This window comes from Staurois parvus, unplaced genomic scaffold, assembly GCF_062004578.1.
Source record: "Staurois parvus isolate SC_StPar_1 unplaced genomic scaffold, SC_StPar_1.0 ptg000153l, whole genome shotgun sequence".
Lineage (NCBI taxonomy): Eukaryota > Metazoa > Chordata > Amphibia > Anura > Ranidae > Staurois > Staurois parvus.
The window spans coordinates 4,436,755-4,445,680 of record NW_028317949.1 but is presented as its reverse complement, the minus strand read 5'-3'; positions in this window follow the sequence as shown (position 1 = coordinate 4,445,680).

Below are 8,926 nucleotides of genomic sequence, written 5' to 3'. Positions count from 1 at the left end.
AAACACCGATACCAAGTTGTACGCAAAGGTCCTAGCAAACAGGCTGAAAGATCTAATGCCCGAATGGATCCATGGAGACCAGGTGGGCTTTGTCCCGGGGAGAGAGGGTAGAGACAATGGGTTGAGAACTTTGATGTTTATCGAGAAAAGTAGAAAAGGGAAAGCCCCGGTGGTGCTCTTGTCAATTGATGCCGAAAAGGCGTTTGATAGAGTGGACTGGGGCTTTATGATGGACAACTTGGAGGTGTTGGGGATTGGAGAGAGAATGCGTGAGTGGATAGGTAAATTATATAGGGAGCCCACCGCAATCATCACGGTAAATGGGGAGAGGTCGGAATCCATTGGGATGTCCAATGGAACAAGACAGGGATGTCCACTGTCCCCCTTGCTGTATGTTTTGACATTGGAACCCTTGCTATCAATAATAAGGAATAGTGGAGCGATAAAGGGAATACAGATAGAAAATATAGAACATAAAGTAGCGGCCTTTGCGGACGACTTATTGTTTTATGTAGGCAATCCCCGAATAACACTACCAAGTATAATGAAGATCCTGAAGGAATATGGTGAACTATCAAATCTAAAAATTAATCCAACAAAAACAGAGATCCTGAACATTAATATATCAAAGAGTGAAAAAGAAAAGCTACAAAAAGAATTCCCCTATATGTGGAGAGAAAAAGATATAAAATACCTAGGAATAAAACTTGCTACCTCATATAAACAACTGTATAGACTAAACTATATTTCTCTGATAAATGAGACTAAGGACGAACTAAAAAGATTAGAAGGAGGAAACCCATCATGGTTAGGACGTATAAACCTAATTAAAATGGTAATTATACCTAAAATACTCTATAGATTTCAAATGATCCCAATCAAACTCCCAGAGGCGTTTTTTAAGATAATGAGAAGAATGTTAACAAGATATATATGGAAGAATAAAAAACCAAGAATATCATATGAAACACTAAGTAGGACTAAAGAGAAAGGGGGGATGGGACTACCTGATGTCAAGAGATATTACAAAGCTGTAATTTTAGCAAGAATTTATGATTGGACTTTTAACTATAAGGGGAAAAGTTGGGTAAAAATAGAAAATGAACTGAGTGGAATTAATTTGAGTAAGATGATATGGGTTCCAGCACATTATAGAAGAATTAAAGAAAGCACAAGTACTTATACTTTAAATGTTTTAAGGATATGGGATAATTTACATAAACACATGAAATGGGAATTCAACTCTATATTAATGCCTCTTGCAAACACGGAGTTCTTCCCTCCAGGAACAGATGAGATATCAGGGAGATGGTTTAAAAAGGAAGATATCCAATTGAGAGACGTATTGGTAGAGGGGGAATTGAGAACATTTAAAGACTTAAAAGAGAGGGGAGGAGATATGTTTACTAAAATAGATGAGTGGAAATATCATCAATTAAAATGTTTTATTGGAACTCTCCCAAAACCCTTGAGATTAAAAAAGGAGTGGAATATGTTTGAAAGGCTATTAGAAACACGTCAAGATGGGAAACACGGTGTCACAAAAATGTATAGAATTCTCACAGAATTAGACACAGACACAAAGTTAATTTTTATAACAAATTGGGAAAGAGATATGGAGGTGGAGATAGATGAGGATCAACAGAATAAGATATTTAGATTAGTTCACGAGAGTATTAGTATGAGAGACGTTGAGATTAATTATAAGTGTTTGACACGATGGCATATTACACCGAGCACTGAGCACAGGATGAGGGGGGAGAATTCAAAAATGTGTTGGAGAGGATGTGGGGAGGAGGGCACGGTGTTTCATATTTGGTGGCAATGTCCAAAAATTCAGGCTTTCTGGAAGACAATAGTCAAATTAATAGAAATAATAACTGGAAATGACATAGGATTAGACCCAACCATGTGTCTCCTACATAATGTTGAGACAACAGTAAATAAATACAAAGAATCAGGAGTATGGTACTATTTAAGTGCTGCAAAAGGGTTGATTCCCAAGTTTTGGTGGAAGACAGAGGTGCCGACGGAGGAGGATTGGATCAATAGGGTAAACCAGATTAGTAGAATGGAAAAATCTTATTATACTCAGGAAGACAGGTTGAAATTATACCAATCGCGATGGGAAAAATGGGAAAAATCAGGATTGAAAGAGAAATATAGAGAACTCTAAACTAGGAAGTTACTTAAAGTTATTGGGCCTTGAGAGATTGGAGACCTTGCAGAGGGGAGGGAGGGGGGAAGGGGGGAAAAGGTAGGTTGGGAGGGAAGGGAAAGAAAAGAGGTAAATAGAAGGGACAAAGTAGAAATGTATGGATTATTTATATGTATTATGTCTCTTCTTATGGAATTTTATGTAATAATGAAAAATTAATAAATATTTAAATGAAAAAAAAAAAAAAGGAGACTGCCTTTTTTTTGGGCAGAGACGATGGAGAAGAGTTTGCGGTAAAATTTCAAATGTTTGTTATTAGGGCCGTAGACATTAACTAGAGTGTAGAGAATGTCATTTATTCGGCAAATTAAGATGTGGTAGCGCCCTTGTGGGTCAGTGATTTCCGAGATGTACTTGAACTGAACACAGTCCTTTATAGCTGTGATGACACCGTTTTTTTTCTTTGGATTAGTAGCCATATAGATGTGTGAAAATCGATTAAGTTGTAGTCTGGAGGTCTTATTTGTAGCGAAGTGGGTTTCTTGTAAAAAAAAAAGTAAGTCGGCCTGGAACGTTTGAGTTTCTCTTTGAAGCATCGATCTTTTGAAAGGCGAGTTTAAGCCACGAACATTAAGAGATGTGATATTAATCATACTGAAAATCCGTTAAGTGGTGAACAGAGCTGTCGGGTTGTTGATTGAAGAAATCGAGGTTAAGTGGATGCATCTTTGAGAGATAGGGTGTCTTCAATTTTGTATTGAAAATTTGGCTTGGTCGCTGAGTCAGAGGGAGTATTCCATGAAAGGTTGTTGAAGGTGAGTGTTGAAGTATGGTTGGTCGACTGGTGGTGTCAAAGGGGAGGGGGAAGAGGAGGGAGAGGGAAGTAAAAAAGAACTTGCGAACAATGCAAGTGACCAGAGTAGCTCGGTGTGCTACTTCAAAACTGGGGGGTTTGAACAGGCTTTGACCGTAAAGAAGGTCATACCAAACAATTTCTTGTAGTACGAACATTTTCTAGGTTGGGCCGATCGCCAGAGGATAGTAGGTCGGGGTATAACAATCAAAATGAAGTATTGGTGGTGTACAGGAGGTGTGCTGCATTAGGATTCTTCTGCTTCCATATGTTGGACGTTTGTAGGTGCAGAGTGTTGTGTATCCAGGGGTAGAATATTCCAATCTTTAAGTAGGTCTAGGCCCACTTCAAGGGTTTTAATCGTGAATACTCTTCCTTGTTGTTTCACGGTCAGTTTGGTTGGAAAACCCCATTGATAGCCTATGCCATGGTTTCTGAGGGCTTTGGTGATAGTAATCAACTTTTTACGATTAAGAAGCGTGGCTTTTGACAGATCTGCGAATAGTCGAATATTTGCGTGCGATGGCGGGAGCAGAGGTGGATTTCTGGCTGCCGACATGGTTTTTTATTTTATATGGTAGAAATGAACCCATGCTAGCACATCTCTGGGGATAGAAGCTGACAGAAATGAGGGTTTTGGTAGTCAATGGGCCCGATCTATAGCAAGCTCCAGGTCAGAGATGGATGGGATGAGAATTTTTATATATTGTTGTATATAGGGCAGTAGTGCCTCATTAGTGACGCTTTCGGGGATACCTCTGAATTTTATGTTGTTACGTCTTGAACGATCTTCTAGATTGGCTAATTTCAAGTTGATTTGTTCGATGTCAGATGTGTGAGCCGCGTGTGCGTCTATCAAATCGTTATGCGCCATTAATTATTTCTCCCATCCTGGATTCAATGTGGTGCAATCTGTGTTCTTGTTGTTTAACCACGGTGGTAATTTGGGTTAACGATGATGATAAATCGTTGTGTAGGGTTTGCCAGAGCGATAAGAGCATGTTTTTCATGCAGAGCTCGGTAATAGGTTGATCTGATGCAGGGAATGTTTCTATGGTCAGCAGGGCAGTGTGGGTTGAGGTAATGGCTGACTGAAGGCCTGGAAGGCAGGAGACTGCTCAGGGTCAAGACGTGGTCTGGACTTGGCCGAGCTGCTCATAGTGGGGGATCTAGGAGGAGATGACTCACCAGGGTCCCCTGGATACAGCAAATATTGCAGTCTGGGGTTGGTCTGCTGGGCTGTGTAGTCCCTCTCCTGGCCGCTGCAGTTCTGTGTAACACTGCCGCCAGCGCCATCTTGGATCCCTGAGGTGACTGCAGGGAAGAATTTCGTAAGTTTTCCTGGTTGTCCCGGGGTTTTTCTCTTGCGGGGCATAGTTGGGGAAGTCTGCACACTGCTCCTGTGCGTCACTGTGGGGTTTATATCCCCTGGGGCCGGTGTGTGCCGCGATTGATCTGGCGGGTGGATGGAGCTGTCACAGAAGCGTGTCCATCCAGGAGCCGGCCGAGCATGCGCCCCCTTTTGCTATGTTTTTAAATGGCAGTGCAGAAATAAGCATCCCCCACTTCTCCATTTAAAGATGTAGCGCCTTCTAGGTTTAGCTAGATATGATTTGTTATTTTTGTGAGTCAGCAGTATGATAGAAGCTTGGGATGAGTCAGCCTGGGAGGGAGGTAGAGAGGTCACCTGAGGACAGGCTGGGAGGTTCTACAGGTCAGGGCTTCTGGAGCCCTCCTACCCTTCTAGAAACTGGAGGAACTTTCTAGAAGAGGGGTGGAGGAGGGGAGAAAGCCTAGATTTACATGTTTAGGAGAAGTTGGCCAATCCCCAGGCAGGAGGCCAGGCATGGTGGCTAACAGCAACCCTTAAATGTGGCAGAGCCTGTGCAGCAGAGGAGTCGGGTGGAAGATAGTCTGAGGGAAGGTGCTGGAGTGTGGAGCTTGGGAGGGGGCCCCAGGGAGTAGGGCCTACCTACAGGCTGAGTTTGGATGGAAAGATTTCCACTGTGCCACAAGTTTCCTAGGGAGGACATCTTGTCAGCAGGGAAGGGGCCAGCCCCGGTGTAAGGCCTGCAACCCAACAAGCTAGCAGGACAGGACAGTGTGAGTATTTCTACACCAACTGAGCCAGAGAAGAGAGAGAGTGGTCAGGTGCAATACCCAACTAGTTCTCATCTGGGACTACATAATTGCAGATCTTGGAATCCCTTGCTCAGGGATACCCTCAGGACAGCCAGGTGAAAGAGGAAGGATTCAATTGGGGTCTGAGGAGGTACACCAAAGGGGACACCAGTGCTCCTTAAAAAAACAGTTGCTACTTTTTGGTCCACATTTTTGTATAGTATACAGTGTTTGTTGGGAAGTTGTCCTCAAGTTTTACAGTTCCTTGGGCATCCCACATACCCCTAGACCCCATCCAACTTATTGACCCCTAATAAAGAGAGCAAAACCAAGCTCAAGGACTGCTTTCCTGACTCTGTGTGTGAAGATGTGAAAAATGCATGTTGCCTGGCTGTGCAGAGTTTAGGGGGACCCATCAAATTCAGCGGCCGTTAGGGGGTGAGCGCTGCAAAGATATACAGCAGTAGTCAAGTGGTTACAAATACAAATGTTAAATATGAAATATTCTGAGTGTATGTCATATTTAAAATTAATAAACATGTAGCTCAGGTCTTTTACTTTAAAACTTTCTCAGGTCTTTCACTTGTGGTATGCTCTGTAAAGTATTAACACAGTGGTTTATGTATGAAAGCTAATATCATGAAGATATTTACTTTACACTGTCATTAGGTCATAATGTGGATCACATTTTAAACTAACACCAGTGTTGTGTGGCTTTGATGCATCCCACTACAGGAAATCTTTGTTAGAAGTTTACTATCACAACTGTCTGACTTTGTGTCCTAAATTCACAAAGCCTCCTCTTTTTACCTACTTTCAGACTTTCCAGCCACCCAGCCTTTCCTGTTTCTCGTCATAACTACCTACACATTTGGTTTAGCAGTGCTGATTCATTTGTCACACACCCTTTAGTGCCATGCTCAGAATGAAAATGTTTTTATTATGTCTCATTAAATTCCTGTGACCGTTGTTATCAGAAAATGTACCACATTAAAATGTCTGCTCGATTGCCCTCAATAATAAAAAAATATGTTTTCCAGTCAAATATTAGAAGTAAAAGAAGGCAACACATCTTCAAGAACAGTCTACTGTTAGGGCTTGTTTACACTTGTGGCAGACTTTGCCCTAAAAAGTGATCCAGGCAAGCTGGAGGCCATATGTCACCTCCTGGTCTGTTTTAACTCTTAAAAGCTTGCACCACCGCTCCACGATAGTGTGCATTGCACATGGTTGCAGGGCGGGTGTGGTAAAGCCCCATAGTGCTAACTGCTGGATGTAACGGGGTATAATTTATACCACAGGCTTTTTTTTTATACTAATAATGGCGGCGATCAGCGAATTATGGCGGCGATCAGGGACTTATGGCAGCGACCAGCGACTTATGGCAGGACTGCGGGACTGCGGCGGACATTCTGACATTGGGGGGTACTGACTTGGGGTCACTGACATCCCCAAAAACACTAATACAGTGATCAGTGCAAAAAAAAAAACCTGACACTACTAATGGCAATGGGGAGGAAGGGGTTAACTTTATTTTGCAGAGAAGGGTTATAGGAGTGAGGGAGTGTTTTACTAAGGGGCGGGGGTGTGTGCTGGACGGGACAAGGCTGATCGAGAAAGAGAAACTCTTCTTTCTCGATCAGCTCATCCTCGAGCTGACAGGGAAGTGACAGACAGCACAGCTACTTCAGCTGTGCTGTCTGTCACTGTTTCCCGCCGATCGCCAGAACATAGCCGCTAACGAGCGGCTTTGACCAGGCGACTGACATCTGCGGCGGTGATCCGCGGGACAGGGTGGCGGCGCGCCTCGCGCGCACCCCCTATTTGTTTACAAAACACACGTCTTAAAACGTGGTTTTGCCTGTGAGTGCCGCCCTGCTGCCGTATATGTACAGTGGCTGGGCGGTTGTAGTTAAAAGCAACATGTCCTATTGAGGTTTGACTGCAGGCAAAGCAGATCAAATGCAACCTTACATCCATTTTTCAACTGTTCTGTTTTTTAACGGAACAAAAATAGGGCTTTGATCTGTTCAGAAAAACGGATGTTGACGGATGCGGACATAAGCAGATGTAAATGGATGATCATTAGTTTACATCCATTTTTCCATATAGATGCATTAATGTATGATGATGGATGAAAAATGGACAAATGGAATGCACCTGCAACAAGGGCCAGAGGCTGCATTTTAATTAGTTAGCAAACTGATAAGATTGCCAGTCAACATGAGCAATATAGTATACTACTGTATGAAAATGTTTTTGTATTTATTGTGTGAGCTGCATTTACCCCACCGTGCGAGGATCAATACTAACATCTTTATATATCATATATAAGAATGTGTGTGTATATATAAGAGTTTTTAAAATTAAAAATGTTTTATTGGTTATATTTACCATGTAAATGTAGCACTACCCCCTTAGGGGTCGCTGAGTTTTGGGTCCCCCTATAGTTCTGCAGCCAGGCAACTCACATTTTCTTCCTCCACACTTGCACACTGGAGACAGTAACCAGTCCTTAGGCTTGTTTTTGTAGTCTTATTATGGAATATTGAACTTGGATGGGGTTGAGGGATGCATGGGATGCCCAAGGAACTGAGAACTGTGAGGACAATCTCCTTAACAACTACAGTTGTGGCCAAAATTATTCAACCCCCAATGCTGTAAAGGGGTTTAGGGACTATAGTGTACATTTGGAATTGTATTCAGAATCAAATCCTACAAGGACGTTGTAACTACCCAAATGCAACTAAAATGACATCAATTGTTTATGTAATACAGTAGTAAATGGTTCTTATGTGGTTTCTTCATTGCCACAATTATTCAACCCCTTAAAGACTACCACTCTGAAGAACAGAGGTTCATACAGGTGCTTTCCATCAGGTATTGAAAACACCTGTGGATGTCACCGAGCAGCAATCAAGCATAATAAGCACCAATTAGGCAGCTTTAAAATGACTGTGATACTCAGCTCCTTCTAGACATTTACTGGTGTGGTTACAAACATGGTGAAGGCAAGAGAATGGTCCAGGAAGACAAGAGAAGAGGTGATTTCTCTTCACAGGAAGGGCAATGGCTATAAGAAGATTGCAAAGATGTTAAACATACCAAGAGACACCTTAGGAAGCATCATTCGCAAATTCAAGGCAAAGGGCACTGTTGAAACGCTACCTGGTCGTGGCAGAAAGAAGATGCTGACTTCGACTGCTGTGCGCTACCTGAAGCGTAGAGTGGAGAGAAGTCCCCGTGTGACTGCTGAGGAACTGAGAAAAGATTTGTCAGATGTGGGTACAGAAGTTTCAGCCCAGACAATAAGACGCACACTGCGTAATGAAGGCCTCCGTGCCAGAACTCCCAGGCGTACCCCCTTGCTGTCTCCAAAGAATAAGAAGAGTCGACTGCAGTATGCCAAAAGCCATGTGGACAAACCACAAAAGTTGTGGGATAGTGTTCTGTGGACTGATGAAACAAAATTAGAACTGTTTGGGCCCATGGATCAACGCTATGTTTGGAGGAGGAAGAACAAGGCCTATGATGAAAAGAACACCTTGCCTACTGTGAAGCATGGTGGAGGGTCAATCATGCTTTGGGGCTGTTTTGCTTCTGCAGGTACAGGGAAGCTTCAGCGTGTGCAAGGTACCATGAATTCTCTTCAGTACCAGGAGATATTGGATGGAAACGTGATGCAGTCCGTCACACACCTGAGGCTTGGGAGACGTTGGACCTTTCAACAGGACAATGATCCCAAGCATACCTCCAAGTCCACTAGAGCATGGTTGCAGAGGAAAGGCTGGAAC